General features: G+C 47.7%; 1 protein-coding gene across 5 annotated transcripts in view; it reads left to right on the top strand.

The window, feature by feature from the left end:
• Nucleotides 1–19,263, top strand: part of LOC140399894 (type 2 DNA topoisomerase 6 subunit B-like) — a 58,062-nt gene that overhangs the window by 8,917 nt on the left and 29,882 nt on the right. For all 5 annotated transcript variants that reach the window (XR_011937912.1, XR_011937911.1, XR_011937913.1 and 2 more), the window contains exons 2-3: nt 12,506–15,785; nt 15,904–16,073. The gene's annotated coding sequence lies outside the window, so the exon portion shown is untranslated. The remainder of the gene's footprint in view (nt 1–12,505; nt 15,786–15,903; nt 16,074–19,263) is intronic.

The following is a 19,263-nucleotide window of genomic DNA, read 5'->3' on the forward strand; positions in this document are numbered from 1 at the left end:
GTCCCTCTGCAATAGTTTCTTCCCCCTCATTTACGACTTGAACGGGAGACCTCTTATTCTTAAACTGTGTCCCCTGGCTGTCATCTTCCCCCAGGAGAAGAAACATCCTCCTGGTATCTATACCCTACCAAATCCTCCCAAGATCTTATCCATTTCAGTACCATCATTCCTCTAAACTCCAGGGGTATAGGCCCAACCCTGTTCACCTTTCTTTTTTAACATAAGCCCTTCTTCCCCGGATCGGGTTGTGTGAACTTTCCCTGAACTGCTTCTAATGCAATTATATCCTTTTCTGAATGAGAACAAAACTGTACCACTCTACTTCAGATGTCATCTGGCGGCACGGCAGCAGTGGTTAGCACTGTTGCTTCACAGCGCCAGGGTTCTGTGTGGAGTCTGCACGTTCTCCCCCGTGTCTGCGTGGGTTTCCTCCGGGTGCTCTGGTTTCCTCCCACAAGTCCAGAAAGACGTGCTTGTTAGGTGAATTGGGACATTCTGAATTCTCCGTGTACGCGAACAGGCGCCGGAATGTGGCGACGAGGGGATTTTCACAGTAACTTAATTGCAATGTTAATGTAAGCCTACTTGTGACAATAATAAAGATTATTATTATCTCACCAAGGCCCTGTACAGTTTCAGCAGAGCTTCCCTACTTTTATGTTCCATTCACCTTGCAATGAACACCAATATATAATTTGCTGTAACTGCATACTAACATTTTTGTGATTCACGTACCAGGACACCCAGATACCTTTGTACCATCGAATTCAGCAATCTCTCACTTGTAAAGAGCGTACTGCTTTTCTGTCAATTTAAACAGTGTACTATGTTTCTATCCATTTAAACAGTATACTGGACTGCTTTCATATGCAGGGAATGCTCTACCCCCTGCTGATGTCATAAGTATCCCTTGGCTAAGAACGTCCTGCAGTGCTCGCAAACCAATGCTGACGACAATGCATTTTAACCTGTTGACGATCATTAAATCCGACAGTGCAATGTTCTTTCCTGCCTCCCACAGCTAAGCTCTCAAACCGCTGCGTCGCTCACACCTGGAACTCATCTTAAATATTAAAGAGGTGTCGATCCCTGACGCCAAAGTGCGGGACCGCACTCATTCCACCCCATTTCCAGTCGGTAATTTGACTGACCGGCAGACAGGCAGTAGGGGGCAGCGGAGAATAGAAATCAGTGGAGAAAGATTGTCCGTAGTGTGGCCAACCTTCAGAACGAGCACGGACGAAAAAACAAGACAAGACAATCTGACCTATCACAAAATGTGGCCTGGAAAGACGATACCAGCAAACTGGGGGAAACTCTGGTTGAACGTTCAGGGATTTTCCTGCATTCCCTTTTGCCGTATCCTCGCAAACTCTGCCACAAAATCCGATTGTTACATCGAAGACGAAATGGTCAACAAGGTTCTCAACCTCCCGCCCCCCTCCCGATTCACGGAACTGCTGTAGTTCCTTTTCCTGCCTGTTGCAGTAGCCCCTCTTTCGTCCCCCTTCCTCATTTCACATGTGTCCTTGAGCCCCAACTCCCCAAAGCCCTCTGAATGTTCCTGTTCAGAGGGCATTTACTCTTCAGCACTGTTCCTGGCTCCCACTTAATGCCACTGCTGACCCGAGGGATGGTACTGCGCTCTTCCGATCAGGCATATCTATTGCAGCAGAAGAGGCATTTCATTATATTTTTTTCAATTTAAAAATAATAATTGTAGCACCCAAGAGCAGCAACAAGGTTGAGTTGGGAAACAGGAGAATTATCTTTCATTGAGCGGTGGGTGGATGTAATTTCTTACCAAGGTAGCATGGTACTGATAAGATAATGTGATGAAAACAATCAATTGTTTAATAATAAAAACAGAAAATGCTGGATAGATTCAGCAGGCAGAAACACCGTGAACGTTTTGAGTCTTTATGACCTTTTCCTCCCACAGTACAAAGATGTGCAGGTTAGGTGGATTGGCCATGGTAAAGTAGCGGCTGATTTAGCACAGTGGGCTAAATAGCTGGCTTTTAAAGCAGACCCAGGCAGGCCAGCAGCACGTTTCGATTCCCGTACCAGCCTTCCCGAACAGCACGGGCAGCACGGTAGCATTGTGGATAGCACAATTGCTTCACAGCTCCAGGGTCCCAGGTTCGATTCTGGCTTGGGTCACTGTCTGTGCGGAGGCTGCACATCCTCCTCGTGTGTGCGTGGGTTTCCTCCGGGTGCTCCGGTTTCCTCCCACAGTCCAAAGATGTGCAGGTTAGGTGGATTGGCCATGATAAAATTGCCCTTAGTGTCCAAAATTGCCCTTAGTGTTGGGTGGAGTTACTGGGTTATGGGGATAGGGTGGAGGTGTTGACCTTGGGTAGGGTGCTCTTTCCAAGAGCCGGTGCAGACTCGGTGGGCCGAATGGCCTCCTTCTGCACTGTAAATTCTATGATTTCTACAGAATTATTTAATGGCCCTGGTCAAATCCAGCTACACTTAACGGAATCCACAATCAATTCTGTTTGTGATCATAGAATTTAACAGTGCAGAAGAAGGCCATTTGGCCCATCGAGTCTGCACCGGCTCTTGGAAAGAGCACCCTACTTAAGCTCACATCTCCACCCTATTCCCGTAACCCCACCTAACCTAAGGGCAATTTATGAAATGAAATGAAAATCGCTTATTGTCACAAGTAGGCTTCAAATGAAGTTACTGTGAAAAGCCCCTATTCGCCACTTTCCGGCGCCTGTTCGGGGAGGCTGGTACGGGAATTGAACCCGCGCTGCTGGCCTGCCTGGGTCTGCTTTAAAAGCCAGCTATTTAGCCCATGTGCTAAATCAGCCCCTACTTTATCATGGCCAATCCACCTAACCTGCACATCTTTGGACTGTGAGAGGAAAACGGAGTACCCGGAGGAAACCCACGCAGACACGGGGAGAACGTGCAGACTCCGCACAGATAGTGACCCAAGCCGGGAATCGAACCTGGGACCCTCAACTCCACAATCATGTCTATCCCTGATAACCTTTGCCCCCCAAGAATCTATCTACCTCTGCCTTAAAAATCTGTACTGCCCCTGCCTCCACTGCTTTCTGGGAAAGAGGGTTTCAAAGATTCTCGACCCACATCTCCGTCTTATATGGGCAACCTCTTATTTTTAATCTGTTGGTTCCCTAGTTCTAGTCTCTCCCAGAAGGGAAGTCAACCCCTTCATCCCAGCCATCGGTCGAGTGAACCTTCTCTGAACTGCCCCTAACACATTTACATCCTTTCTTAAATGAGGTGACTATAACTGTGCACAGTACTCCAGATGTGATCTCCGCAATATCCTACACAACTGGAGCAAAACATCCCTACTTTTATATTCCATTCCGCTTTCAGTAAACGACAGCAGTGCACTAGCCCAGTTACAACAATAATCTTTTATTAGTATCACAAGTAGACTTACATTAACACTGCAATGAAGTTACTGTGAAAAGCCCCTAGTCGCCACATTCCGGCGCCTGTTCGGGTACACGGAGGGAGAATTCAGAATGTCCAATTCACCTAACAGCACATCTTTCGGGTCTTGTGGGAGGAAACCAGAGCGCCCGGAGGAAACGCACGCAGACACGGGGAGAACGGGCAGACTCCGCACAGACAGTGACCCAAGCCGGGAATCGAACCCGGGACCTTGGCGCTGTGAAGCAACAGTGCTAACCACGGTGCTACCATGTTGCCCACAGGAGAGTGGTACTTGATTCAAGTACACTTGCAGCATAGATGATCGCAACTGAGTCCACACTCAGCCAAGGGCACTGAGGCAAGGTGAAATGACCCAACTGCTGCCCTTCAAAAATACCAAATTTTGAGCTTAGGTGTATGCGTGCTTCACTGGATAAACTTACTAGGGTCTTACAAGAAGGGTAGGTCTTTGTGGAGGCCTTGTGGTGTGTGAACAAGCTGTGAGATGACTAAATGCGTGAATATATTTTTAGTGCATTTTTGAAAAGACAACACAAGGGAAACCAAAGAGAAACTATGTAGCTCAGTGACTGTGGCAGCACTGGCCAATGTGGTGAACTTTGTACGGTTAATTCAGAATGAGACACCGTCCACAATGGAGAGTTGTTCATAGTACAGACATTATTTGTTCAGCTACAAATCCGAATTTACCTTAATAACTGTTCTGAAAGTGTTGCGCAAGCGTAAAAGGACCACTGGGGATATTTTACAGCTTGTTGCTTTGCCTCATTAACCTAATGAGTATGGATGGGGATGTAGAAGCACCAAATTAAAATACCATTACTTATGATGCCTTCCTATGCAATGAAGAATTTCTCAGTAAAACTGTGGGTGGATTTTCCACCACCCCCTCCCACCGTGTGTTTTCTTTCTATTTAATACTTTTATTAAAGTTTTACATCTTTACAATGTACATTCGCTAAACGTAGATGAGACAGGGGAATGTGTCCTTTGTGAAAGTCGTCCGTATATGTCCCCGAAATTCCCCTTCCCCAGACTGTCCGCGTCCAGCATTGTGTTTCTCGGGGTCCTTGGGTAAGTTTCCGTCTCCTTGCGGAGAAAGTTTTTGATTTGCAGATGTCGGAGTTCCTGGCTGTTACCCGGTAGTTCCAATCTCTCCGTCAGTTCCTCTAAGGTCGCTAGCCTGTCCCCCGTGTAAACGTCCCTAACCGTCAGTGCCCACCTCCCAACCCCCCCCGGCCCCATCCTGTCTCCACCTCTTAAAGGTGGTGTTGAGCATGAGAGGTGAGACTTCCCCCTTCCGGTTGTTCGTAACATACTCCCCTCCGGCCTGCGATGTTTTCTGGCAGAAGGCCTTATCGGCCAGGGGGGTTGTGTCCGACCTCCATGTGGGGCGTTGGGCACAGCCCGTCTCCAACCTCAGATCCATGTAATGTGGAGCGGGGTCGGAGATTACAATCGTGGCGTATTCCGCTCTAACTATTTCTGGAAGCACTGATTTTCCCGCTACAAAGAAGTCGATGCAGGTGTACTGGCGAGAAGAACGAGAATTCCTTCTCACCATGAACTGAATTGGGTCCACTGCCCCCTTCTGCTCCATAAATGTTCCCAGTTCCCGAGCCATGCGTGTCGTTTCCCCTTTCTGGGGGTTTCTTTCGCCCAGGGCAAATCAACACGCCCGCCAACTGTGTGTACGCCATGTGGATGAGCCCCTGCACTCCGGGTTTTCCCTTTGTTTAGGGACGCCCCAAAGTGGCTGCTCACGGTGCCATCTTGTTCCACTCACCTGCTGAAGCCAGTCTAGAGCCCTTCCCCTCGCTGTGTTCCCCCCCGGTCTCGATTCCCCCTTCTATCCCCCTCTCCGCCCTCCCCTGCCCCCCTTTCTATCTCTCCCCTACCTTCCCCACACATCCCTGTGTACCCCCTCCAGGTGCTGTCTTCCTACTGGGAGATGAGTCAAGGCCCCCCCTTCCTTCCGATGAGCTCGGTCCCTCACTCATAGTGAGGCAGTGCAGTCCCGCGCAAAATTGTCCATTTCCATCGCTTTCTCTCTGCGTCTTCCTCACCTTTGCCTCATTTATCCCTTGTCTAGTCCGTTCATACGACGAACTCATCCGCCTCTGCCGGGGTAGTAAAACAGTGCTCCTTCTTCTGGTACATCACCCAGAGCCTGGCTGGGAATAACATCCCGAATTTAACATTGTTTTTGTACAGGGCCGACTTTGTGTGGTTGAATTTGGCCCTGGGCTTCGCCAGGTCTGCCCCAATGTCTTGATATACCCTTCTCTTGTGTCCCTCCGAACTGCTTGCCTTAGTCTGGTAACTGGAGGTGTTTCTTAATAATGGAGGAATGCAGCAAGATTCACATCTGAGGAAAATAATTTTCATTTCAGGCCTTAAAACAGGCTGTGTGAACATTAAACACTTAACATACTCAGAAATTTCTTCTTGCTATTTTGATGAAGGTTTTATTTAAAATATAAATATTTGTAGAGGTGTAGAGGCAAATTTGGCCACTGGCAATCAGAACTGAGCACTTTGGCGGGATTCTCCAGCCGCGTTGTCCCAGCGATCGTAAACTGCATCCCGAGGTCAATGGACCTTTACCTGGTCCGTGACCCACTCCTGATGATCTTGTGGCAGGCGAGGTGGAAGAATCCAGCCCTTTGTATATTTGGTTCTGGTGATCTTGTTTTTCATCCCTTCTTGTTCTGACGGTTGGCTGCACTAGGAACAATCTTTCTTTGCAGATTTCTATTCTCTGTTACCCCTCACTGGCTGTCCCTTAGAGAGACAATATCATGTTCTGATATTATGCACCCACGCCAACTTGTGCACATTTTCCAGGTAATGCCTTGGGCCCCGTATCTAAGGAAGGATGTGCTGGGCTTGGAAAGGGTCCAGAGGAGGTTCACAAGAATGATCCCTGGAATGAGGAACTTGTCGTATGAGGAACGTTAGAGGACCCTGGGTCTGTACTCGTTGGAGTTTAGAAGGGTGAGAGGGGATCTTATTGAAACTTACAGGATACTGCGAGGCCTGGATAGGGTGGACGTGGAGAGGATGTTTCCACTTGTAGGAAAAACGAGAACCAGAGGACACCATCTCAGATTAAAGGGACGATCCTTTAAAACAGAGATGAGGAGGAATTTCTTCAGCCAGAGGGTGGTGAATCTGTGGAACTCTTTGCCGCAGAAGGCTGTGGAGGCCAAATCACTGAGTGTCTTTAAGACAGAGATAGATAGGTTCTTGATTAATAAGGGGATCAGGAGTTACGGGGAGAAGGCAGGAGAATGGGGATGAGAAAATATCAGCCATGATTGAATGGAGGAGCAGACTCGATGGTCTGAGTGGCCCAATTCTTCTTCTATGTCTTATGGTCTTTCCAAACACACTTCGCCGTTCCCATCCCGTGTCCAAAATCTGAGAGCTCCCTTGATACCGCTGTCTCAAACAAGTTCCACTGAACACCTACATTCTCCAGCACCCACTCGTTTGTCCGCTTGGCCATACACGACAGACACACAAGACACACACACGATATACACCCGAGTCCTTTCATTCCAAATGCTCTTTTCGAGCCTTGTCGCTCTGCTTGATGGTCTAGCTTTCCCAGGCCGCACATTGTTACCGGCCACACAAGGGCTTTCAGGAGATGGATTTTCGTTAAAATCAAGAGGCTGTGGCGACTCCATACTCTTTCGATGAGTTCGCAATGCCGTTCCCTCCGCCTGGAAATATATTTGACCAGCGGAAATCAATAAATACAAGTTTGAAAACAGAACGCAGCAGAAATATTTTCTTTTATTTTAGAAAACATTTTATTGAAGCATTTATAATTTTAACATTTCAACATTCTCAACAAGAGCGGTCCGACACATGCAACATCACAATAACATACTCAACTCTCCCCCCCCCGCCCTACCTCCTGACTGTCCGTATATTAGATTCCCTATCTTTATTCTACAATGCCATGCGTCCCTTCCCCCCCTCACCGCCCCCACCCCCCCCTTCTGCTGACGTTCAGTTGTCCCTAAAGAAGTCGTGAACGGCTGCCACCTCCGAGCGAACCCCTGAATTGAACCTCTTACGGCAAACTTAATCTTCTTCAGCCTGAGAAACCCCGCCATGTCGCTCACCCACACCCCTGATTTTGGAGGCTCCGAGTCCCTCCATCCCAGCAAAATCCATCTCCGGGCCACCAGGGAGGCAAAGGCCAAAGTCGGCCTCTCTCCCCTCCCGGGCCCTGGGATCTTCCAACACCCCAAATATTGCCATCTCTGGACTCGGGTTAACCCTCCCTTCCAGGACCTCTGACATGATGTCCACAAATCCCTGCCAGAATCCCCTTGGCTTTGGACGCGTCCAAAACATGTGTATATGATTCGCCGGACTTCCTCCGCACCTCCCACATCTGTACTCCACCTCCACAAAAAACCTACTCATCCGGGCCACAGTGTCATGTGAGAGTACCTTTAAGAAATGGGTGTTTATAAATGGGTGTGTATATAAATAACTGTAGTGAGAATACCATTAAGAAATGGGTGTTTATTACTGCAGTGATGTCAGAGAGGGGGTGAAGCTGGGCTGTCAGCTTTTTACTTTTGTTTTAGGCTGTTTGCTGCAGTGTGTGTTTTAGTTTCGTTTTCAGAGCAGGATAGCTGCAGTCACAGCCAGAAGGTGTATTAGAGTCTCTCTCTGTAATCTAAAGAATGTAAATCGACCCTGGTGATTTAAAACTAATAACAGTAGTGACTTTAACCTGATGTGCTTCTTGTAAAAGGTGTTTTAAGTCTTATGGATGTTAAAAGGAAAGCTTAAAGGATTACTTAGTGTTGTATTCTTTGTATTTGAATGAATGGTTGCTAAGATGTTCACTGTATGTTTTAAAAAGATTAACTTGAGTTCATAGAATAAACATTGTTTTGCTTCAAAAAATACTTTTCCATTTCTGCTCTACCACACCTGTAGGGTGGGCCGTGTGCTCCCCATACCACAATCTAGTAAAAGTTGTGGGTCAGGTGAACTCCTAGATACACTTTGGGGTTCTCCAAACCCTGGCCCATTACAAATGTCATATGAGAGCAGAAATATTTTCAATAATCCTTTTTTTAAAACACAGTATTGTAAAGCTTCAAAATACACTACCAGAGTTAGTGATGAGTAGGTTAGATAGGTGCCTGGAAGAAAGGCAGGCAAAGGAATATGCGATCTGGGTAAGTACAAAAGCTTTTTGACAAAGGCTTGTATGGGAAATAAAGCTAATGCAGTTGTTTGCCTGATGATCTGCTCCCATTTTATATTTTCAACATGACAGAGAACAGGCTATCAAGGTTACAAAGAGAAATTACCCACTTACGATCGGATTTTAAAGAGATAAAGGTTGCAGAAGATTGCCGATTTCAATTCATGACATGAAAAATCTTCGCTCTCACTCATGCCACTGTGAGAGACTCAGGGGAGCAGAGAGAGCACGATGAAGAGCCGATTATTACTGCAAAACGCCCTGCTGCGACAGGGAAATCTTACACGGGCTTTTCCTGCTCTCTCATCCGATACTGGGAAGCCACAGCTTGCCTCAAAAGCCTTGCAGACAGAAACATCTTTCCCTGAGGGGTTCCACAGATCTGTCTCCAGCACACACTGTACTGTCAGGATCGCATCACCACTACCCTAACTTTGTCTTTAAATATGTTTTTTTCCATTTGATCTTCCATTCTATGGTCTCCACAGTCCTATAGAAGTTCCTCTTCCCAGAACTTACCAATCTCGCACGCATAATGGCTACTATTTGTTATTGAGGTAAACTTGCTAATTTGCCTCGCCCATTTACAATCTCGCAATTGTATATGTTCCTTTTAAACACAAGTCAACATTAAATCACTTCCCTTATCTGCCCAATGCCAATTTTTAATTCCTGCTGCCCCCCACTCCAACTTAATGCTGTTGATTTCCACTTCAACAGCTTGCCTTCACATTTACCCCTGATTGATATTTTGACCCCTCCAGTCTATCTTCAGTTTCATCAAACCAGTCACACCCCTACCCACACAAGTCTGTTTCGCAGCATATGACAGTGATATTGAACCGGTGTTGAGAAATCTTAGTTTGATCACAGAATTCAGAGCAAAAATTAAAACTGAAAACTCTTGAGAACGCACAGCAGGTTGGGCAGCGTCTTAAAATAAAGTTAACATTTTGCACGTACACCCGCTGACAGGATTTTGTACACTCAAAACATTAACCCCATCTTTCCTATCTAAAGTGTTGATAGCCCTGCAACTTATATTTTGATCTCCTATCCGCAACATTTTCAGACATAAAATAAAGTCTGAAACCCCGAAAGCAGCGTTCCATTAATTTTTTTCAGTAGCGATGTCATGGGGTGCAGGGAACCCCGCTGGGTGGGGCCACAAACAAAACCAACTGAAACGGTTTTTGTTCAGAGGTGTAAAACAGAAGACAGCGTGACTGTCAGTACAGGTGATATGGTGTGCAGCAATATCGAGATCCAGCATTTTTATTTATAGGTTGGTTGTCATGGCTTTTACTGCAGGGATTGATTTTGTTGGTGAGCTGAGGTTTTCAGCCCTCAGCATGTTGCTTGGCGATAGCGCAGTTTCTAAGGACTTGCTCATGATTAGTTGCACAACATTTGGTCGTGGGTAGATAAAAAACAAAGCCGTTTTTGGCTTCAGGTTCTCGCGCCTTCTGTTACAACCAACAATGACAAACTTGCATTTATAGAGCGCCATCTAATGTAGTCAAGCGTCGCAACGCACTTCATGGAAGGGTTCTCAGGCAGAATTCAACACCAAGCCACATAAGGAGATACTAGGACAGGTGACCAAATCTTTGGTTTAAAAAAAGGTGGACTTTAAGGCGTGTCTTAAAAGATAGAGAGTTAGAGAGATTTGATAGGGTAGATACAGGGGAGACGTTTCTTCCAATGGCGGGAGACACTAAAACCTGAGGACACAGTTTAAGAGAATGAGATCTGCCATTTAAGATTGAGATTATATCTGGGGGAAAGGCAATTATGATGCGATGAGGCAAGACTTAGGATGCATCGGATGGAGAGGAAAACTGCAGGGGATGGGCACAATGGAAATGTGGAGCTTGTTCAAGGAACAGCTACTGTGTGTCCTTGATAAGTATGTACCTGTCAGGCAGGGAGGAAGTGGTCGAGCAAGGGAACCGTGGTTTACTAAAGCAGGCGAAACACTTGTCAAGAGGAAGAAGGAGGCTTATGTAAAGATGAGACATGAAGGTTCAGTTAGGGCGCTCGAGAGTTACAAGTTAGCTAGGAAGGATCTAAAGAGAGAGCTAAGAAGAGCCAGGAGGGGACATGAGAAATCTTTGGCAGGTAGGATCAAGGATAACCATAAAGCTTTCTATAGATATGTCAGGAATAAAGAATTGACTAGGGTAAGAGTAGGGCCAGTCAAGGACAGTAGTGGGAAGTTGTGCTTGGAGTCCGAGGAGATAGGAGGTGCTAAATGAATATTTTTCGTCAGTATTCACACAGGAAAAAGACAATGTTGTCGAGGAGAATACTGAGATTCAGGCTACTAGACTAGAAGGGCTTGAGGTTCATAAGGAGGAGGTGTTAGCAATTCTAGAAAGTGTGAAAATAGATAAGTCCCCTGGGCCAGATGGGATTTTTCCTAGGATTCTCTGGGAAGCTAGGGAGGAGATTGCTGAGCCTTTGGCTTTGATCTTTAAGTCACCTTTGTCTACAGGAATAGTGCCAGAAGACTGGAGGATAGCAAGTGTTGTCCCCTTGTTCAAGAAGGGGAGTAGAGACAACCCCGGTAACTATAGACCAGTGAGCCTTACTTCTGTTGTGGGCAAAATCTTGGAAAGGTTTATGATAGGATGTATAATCATCTGGAAAGGAATAATTCGATTAGAGATAGTCAACACGGTTTTGTGAAGGGTAGGTCGTGCCTCACAAACACCAAGCCACATGGCACATCTGCTCTTGCTGGCCGCCAAGGTGATGGTCACCCAGTCATGTAAAACCAGCCCTTATCTGCCCAAGATACACAACGTTCTGTTACGCAACAACACTGCGGGCCCTCACCGTAACAGATTTGGGCTATTGCTGATGATTTACCGCACAGTGAGTGCTGTTTGCTGCCTGTTCAGCAGGCCTCACAAAGAGGTGCTGTGTCTTGTATGGCTGAACATTAAGTGTCCACTGATGACACTTAACTATGTACATATATAACAGGGTATGGTCCAAGCTATGTGCTAACTCACTCCTACATAGGTCTCCGTCCAGTGCACAACTGATGGCAGTCCCAGGTCACGTGTCTCTTTGCAACACAATGGGGGTGGTAGTTTTCAGTCCCACATCAGCCCTTGTTATAGAATCATTGAATTTACAGTGCAGAAGGAGGCCATTCGGTCCAGCAAGTCTGCACCTACCCTTGGAAAGAGCACACCACACCTCCACCCTATCCCCACACCTCCAACCTGTCCCCGTAACCCCACCTAACCTTTTTTTGGACACTGAGGGCAATTTAGCATCGCCAATCCACCGAACCTGCACATCTTTGGACTGTGGGAGGAAACCGGAGCACCCGGAAGAAACCCACGCATACACGGGGAGAACGTGCAGACTCGGCACAGACAGTAACCCAAGCCGGGAATCGAACCTGGGACCCTGGAGCTAACCACTGTGCTACCGTGCTGCCAGATACCCTTATATTACGTGTGCACCCACTTAAGAGTGCTGAGGTGCCATAGATGTCGGGCAGAAGCATGTTGCTTCTTTAAGTGAAAGGATACAGGCTGTGTCACCTTGCCATGCCTTGATTTGACTCCCAGTACTTCTTCAATTATCAGCAGCGAGGGGAGCTCTCAGATCATGTTGTACTGTCACCTCAATGTGAGAACGCCACATACCATTTGGGACAGGGGAAGGAAATTTATGCCAAAAAGGTTCAAAAACGTATTTACACAAAATATCTATCTCAAGGCACTATTATTTGGTTCAAAATTTGTAGTTTTATGGTATCCTTTACCCACATGTCCGCCTTTCTAATTTCAGGTACCATAATAAATCTGTCAAAAAGCTTTCAGAAACTGTTTTCATTGCAAGCAAACTATCTACGTCAATGGATATCCAGTCATCGTTTGTAAAAGATAAACTCCTCCTCAGTATGAACGCCACTCCAGGATGCATTTTCCCTGTGCTGGTGGACTGCTCTCCAGCCAAGAATCAGACCGAAGTCCAAACGGCAATCCACAAGGTGACGCTGGCCACCTGCAGCTTGTTGCTCGCTTTCGTCTTTTGCCTGGGATCCTACGGAAACTTAATTGTCTTTTCCTCCTTCTTCAATCCGGCCTTCAGGAAATTCAGGACACATTTCGATTTCATGATCTTGAATCTGTCTTTCTGCGACCTCTTCGTCTGCCTCGTTGCCGTCCCCATGTTCGGCTTTGTGATGTTTTTCGATGACAGGAGCAGCATGTCGGACAGCTTCTGCTTCGCGTTCCACCTCACCAGCACGGGCTTCGTCATCATGTCTTTGAAGACGGTGGCTGTGATTGCGGTGCACCGTCTCCGGATGGTGCTGGGGCAGCAGTCCAACCAGCCCTACTCCTTTGCCTGCACGCTCCTCCTTACGATCGTCCTGTGGGTCATCAGTTTTATCCTGGCCACACTGTCGGCCATGAACAAGTACCACAGCTCCAGGATCTGTGTCCCACTGCTCGGGCTCATGAATGAAGAGGGCAAGGCCATTTTATACACCTACGTGGTGGACTTTACCCTCTGTGTGGGCATCGTTGCAATTTCCTATGCTCTGATTGCTCAAACCCTGCACAAAAACGCGCAGGTGCGACGCTGCCCTATGATAACAGTGGTCGACCCCAAAAAGCCCGACTGCTTCGTCCCGCCAGATGGATCGGAGCCCTCTTTATACAGGAAGCAGAAGCGCGACAAACCACCCCACGTGCAGACACACCTATACACTCACAACAAAATCAAAAATGCGACCTCTTCCAACAAGAAGCTAGAACAGACGGTGAACCTCTCAGCTGTTAAGGACTCCAAAGCGGTAGTGACCTGCATTATGATACTTCTCTCGGTGGTCTGCTGCCTGCCGCTTGGCGTGGCTCTGGTGCACGATGTCTTGAGCTCCGAGAGCAGTTTCATCGTCTACCAGTTCGAGCTGTGCGGGCTAACCTTGGTGTTTTTCAGGTCGGGCCTCAACCCGTTCATCTATTCCCGCAACAACTCCGGTCTCCGCAAGAAGGTGGCTTGGTGCGTGCAGCTGGCGGCCCTCCTGTTGTGCTGCAAGCAGAAAACCAGGTTGAAAGCAGTGGGGGATGGCAGCCTGGTTGTCAACAGGAACAAGTCTTCTCACCACGACACTAACTCGGCCTACATCCTCTCCCCCAAATCGCAGAAGATGCTCGTGGACCAGGCCTGCGGGCCGAGCAACTCAAGGGATGTCTTCACGTCGGTGGGACAGCAGCAGAATGCGCCAAGCGCCTCCACCCTGATCAACACTCGGATAGAGCCCTACTACAGCATCTACAACAGCAGCATATCCCAGGAAGGCAGCACCCCCACAGGTCTGCAGCCCAGGAAATACACATGCGGCTCTGCTCAGTCCTACACTGGGATGTACTACCACATCTCAAAGACTTCGGACATCATGCAGGACTGCGACAGCACTTCAGCAAAACATATTCCTGTTCCATCTGTCTAGACCCAGCGTACGGACATTGAAATGGTACAAGGCAAAACGTACAACGTGGTTCACTATGTGGTGGAAAGAGTTTCCTGCTTGGAAACAGGCAAATATGAGTAATGCGAGGACGTTCTTTACTGGACGGCAATTTGCTGCATGCACTGTTAAAATATCAAATCTGACGCTGAACACTGGTTGATAGATAACGACCGGTATAAATCTGGTGCAGCATGGCTTATTTATGTGTCCCTTTGGAATTGTGTATCCTGCAAATTGTGTAACTATTCACCCAGAAGGTCAAATAGCTTGATGCCTGAGAGCAGGATGAGCTACGCTGGTGGCGTAGAAACTAGCATTCATTAAACTGGCTTGCTGAACAGATGGAAACCAGGTACAACTCCATATAAATGGTTACGCCACCCATGCAATAACTGTTCCAAAACTTGTCAGCCTAGCTGTCACCCGGGCAAGCACAAAACTGACGTGGGTGGATTTTTCCCTCCGCCTTCTCGATCGTATCTTCCAACAAGGTCGAGCGTTGAGCAGTGCCAGAAATAATCACGGTTCGGACCCGTCCTCGTCTCCTACCAGTAGAACCGTGTGTGCACCCAATGAGCAGCATTGGTGCACTGTACATAGTTACGCCACCAAATAGGAGTTATCCACAAAGCTACACCTTCCAGACAGTAACTGTATATGAGGTATTAAATAATTCACCTTATGCGACACAAGTCTTCCGCAAAAACATTCATGGAAACAATTTTGCCGACTCTGGGCTCAAAATGGACCCCAAGAACCACAGGGCCAGGATCACTGCGCCACAGGTGGTGCACACAGAAGAGGCCCACGCAATTACGCCAAGCAATTCCTTTCTTCAGCACTCCCTCCGTCACTTAACAAATGGCAGCATTTAGGGCGAAGCAGAGACGGGGAGGGGAGGCTGGAGGTGGTGAAGAGTAGATTACTCATTTCGGCTGCCCTTGAGTTTGCTACACATGAGCTGCACTGTTGAAGGTTCGCCAGGAACGCCGGAAGGCTGAATGGCCTCATCCGATGACAATGCCCTGAAGGAATGCCGCGGGAGTTGCTGCAATGAAAGGGGGGCTCTGTTCAAAGGGAAGAGGAGGAGCCCTGCGATGAAGGACGGTGCGCTGCAGAGCTGCAAGGCCATGACAAGAAATTGAAATAGTTTCAGCTGCGGCCTGAACACAGGGGCAGGTGAGGAGAAATTTGCTGCTTTTAACAGGGTGGGTGTTTAGTCATGCATCATACTCTGAAAATATTTGACATACCTCACATCAGAGTAAAATCTGGCATCCCATCAGTGAGAGAAAATGCAGTACACATTGTATCGCATATATTCCAAAGAACCCTCAGCAGAACTCGTGTTGTGAACTTACCTCTGATGTGTTAACACTGGACATTCTGATGTACGGTGACCACAAGCTCCCTCAACGCTGTTACGTTTACTTGGCATGGTGACTTCCTTTATTATTTCATGGGATGTGGGTGTCACTGGCAAGGCCACCATTCGTTGCCCATCCCTAATTGCCCTTGAACCGAGAGTCTCGCTGGGCCATTTCAGAGGGGGCATTCCGTGGGTCTGGAGTCACGTGTCGGCCAAACCGGGTAAGGATGGCAAATTTACTCCCGTGAAGGGACATTCCTGTCTTAACAAAACTCAATGAGTTTCATGGTGAGATTAGCTTTGTAGATTTTACAGTATTAATTGAATACATTTCACCAGTTGCCATGGTGGGATTTGAACCTGTGTCCCCAGAGCTTTGTTCAAGCTTTTTTGCCTGCGATCTATTTTTACCAACCAACCTACCTTCGGGACCCACACTGGCTGACCTTCGTGACCGACGCTGGCCGACCTTCACGACCCACCATTTCCGTTTCCCTTTAATGTGACAGGTAAGCCTGCTTGGTCCTCACGATCTCACTTGCTTTGTTATTCAAGTGTTACATTTCTGATAATGACTTCAGCTGATGATTTAAGATCTCACTGCGTCCGTTGAAAGAAAAATCAAGAGGTTTGTCTGATGCTTAGCCTTGAAATGCCTTTGAAGTTTTGAGGGTTTCAATCTTTCATTTGCCAGTACTTCCCTGCATATAGCACACATGGGCTTTGCATCCTGATTTCCAGTGGCACAATTAATAAACCCACACCTCAAGTAATCATCTTTACGCTGCTTTGTCCCTGTTTTCAGCTTCTTCTTCATTGGTTTGATCACCGGAGGCCCTGGAGCTCACACCAGCATTGCCGGCAGCTACAAAATGGAGGAATCTCTCTCGCGCCGATAGCACGTACATTCAGTGTACGGCCCTCATGGCCTGCTCTCTGTCGCCTCTCCAGACCCCATAGGTTTAAAAAAAATCTGTGTTTGTGTTTAAAAAAAAACTTTTATTATTTTTTCCTAATTAAGGGGCAATTTTAGCATGGCCAATCCACCTACCCTGTACATCTTTGGATTGTGGGGGCGAGACCCTCGCAGACACGGGGAAAATGTGCAAACTCCACACGCGGGGCTGGGATCGGAACCGGTTCCTCGGCGCCGTGAGGCAGCAGCGCCAACCACTGCGCCACCGTGCCGCCTTTTTAAAAAAAAACTCTGCTCCTGGGCCAGCGCGCTTACATCAGGAGGAGGCATTCGGTCCCAGCTGGGCTCCGGGCCTGTGTTGAGGGGGCCACGCATTCCCCGGATGGCCGGCGTTCTGAAAGCATGTCACAGCCAGCATTTTTAGAAGCCGGCAGCAGCCGTTGGGCACTACTTCCCGCAATCGGGAACGTCGCAGCGCATGGCCCCGCGATCCCCACGACACACGCCCGCGGGTCGCGACCCTTGACTTTGCGAATGACTGCAGTAACATTACCACTATGCCACCCTGGTAACTTGCTGACACACATTATATTGCATATATAATGCAACTTTCCAACATATGGGCTGGTTTAGCACACTGGGCTAAATAGCTGGCTTTTAAAGCAGACCAAGGCAGGCAAGCAGCACGGTTCAATTACCGTACCAGCCTCCCCGAACAGGCGCTGGAATGTGGCGACTAGGGGCTTTTCACAGTAACTTCATTTGAAGCCTATTTGTGACAATAAGCGATTTTCATTTTTCATTTCATCTTTTAACACTTGCTAAAAGATTGCTGCAGAGACTCGTTGCTGAGGCTTTTCACCTTGGAATTCATCAGGACAAATGCAAGAATGCCAAATTTCAAACTCCTAAAACAATTTATACTACAGGGGAAAGGGGTGTGGATTGCATGGCAAGTTGAATCTGATTGGCTGAGGTGTTACCATGGAGAAAGCAACGGGCGTTTGGGAAGCTGATAGTTCCTCCTCGATGAAAAACGTTCAGCAATGTGTCTGCCTTTTCAGCAATATTACCAAGTGATTACATTTACCTTTCCAATGTGCTCGTAGGAGGAGACTGCAAATAACTGGAGGATAACAGGAGGATAGCAAACGGGTCTCAAAAACTTGCAACCATGACTTCTCATAGGATTAGAGCTTTGGCGATCCTGGTCATAAAGAATGTGAGAACAGCAGTTAGGGGAGATGGTAGCATAGTGGTGATGCCTCTGGACTAGTAATCCAGAGGCCCTGGGCTAATGTTCTGGGGCATATGTTCAAATCCCACCACGGCAGCACGGTGGCGCAGTGGTTAGCATTGCTGCCTCACGGCGGCGAGGTCCCAAGTTCGATCACGGCTCTGGGTCACTGTCCATGTGGAGTTTGCACATTCTCCCAGTGTTTTTTGCGTGTGTCTCGCCCCCACAACCCAAAAAAAAAAAAAAAAAAAATGTGCAGGGTAGGTGGATCGACCACTCTAAATTGCCCCTTAATTGTAAAAAATTAATTGGGTAGTCTAAAAAAAATTTTTTTAAATGGAGGGCATTAGCTATAAGAGGTTAGGTAAACTCTGTCTGTTCTCACTGGAATGACGGAGGTTGAGAGGCGACCTGATAGAGGTCTACAAGATTATGGGCAGCACGGTAGCACAAGTGGATAGCACTGTGGCTTCATAGCGCCAGGGTCCCAGGTTCGATTCCCCGCTGGGTCACTGTGCGGAGTCTGCACGTTCTCCCTGTGTCTGCGTTGGTTTCCTCCGGGTGCTCCGGTTTCCTCCCACAGTCCAAAGACGTGCAGGTTAGGTGGATTGGCCATGATAAATTGCCCTTAGTGATCAAAAAGGTTAGGAGGGGTTATTGGGTTGCGAGGATAGGGTGGAAGCGAGGGCTTAAATGGGTCGGTGCAGACTCCATGGCTGAATGGCCTCCTTCTGCACTGTATATTCTATGTTCACAACAGCTGGTAAATGAAATAAATCGGGTAATGGAAGCTAGTCTTCGTAATGGTGACCCTGAAATTATCATCGATTGCCGTAAAAACCCATGTGGTTCACTAATGCTCTTTAGGGAGGGAAATTTGCCACCCTTACCCAGCCTGGACTGCAGGCCCACAGCAACGTGTCTGACTCTTAACTGCCTTTGAAAATATCCAAGTTGAAGGGCAATTAAGGATAGACAATAAAAGGTGACCTTGTCAGCAAAGGCCACATACCATGAAGGAATAAAGAAACAACAGTTTGGGACACTTCTTCCTCTCTCAAAGTTCATAACTGCACTGTTCCGTTTCTCACATCCAGCCTCAAGTTTTTATTCATTCAATGGATGTGACTGCCAGCGTTTATTGCCCATCCCTAATTCCCCTTGAGGTGGTGGTGGTGAGTTACCGCCCTGAACTGTGGTGTAGGTACACCCACAGTGCTGTCAGGGAGGGGAAGTACCAGGAGTCTGACCCTGACAGTGAAGGAACGGCCAATGTATTTCCCAGTCAGAATGGTGAGTGACTTGGAGGGGAACCTCCAGTTGGTGCTGCTCCCATGGTGTTAGGGACAAGGTACTGGCATGGATAGAGGATTGGCTGACTGGCAAGAGGCAGAGAGTGGGGGTAAAGGTTTTTTTTTTACAGGATGGCAGCCGGTGACTAGTGGTGTTCTGCATGGGTCAGTGTTGGGACCACACTTATTCACGATATACATTAATGATCTAGATAAAGGGGCGGCACGGTGGGGCAGGGGTTATCCTCATGGCG

The sequence above is a fragment of the Scyliorhinus torazame genome, chromosome 24 (assembly GCF_047496885.1).
Source record: "Scyliorhinus torazame isolate Kashiwa2021f chromosome 24, sScyTor2.1, whole genome shotgun sequence".
NCBI classification, from domain to species: domain Eukaryota; kingdom Metazoa; phylum Chordata; class Chondrichthyes; order Carcharhiniformes; family Scyliorhinidae; genus Scyliorhinus; species Scyliorhinus torazame.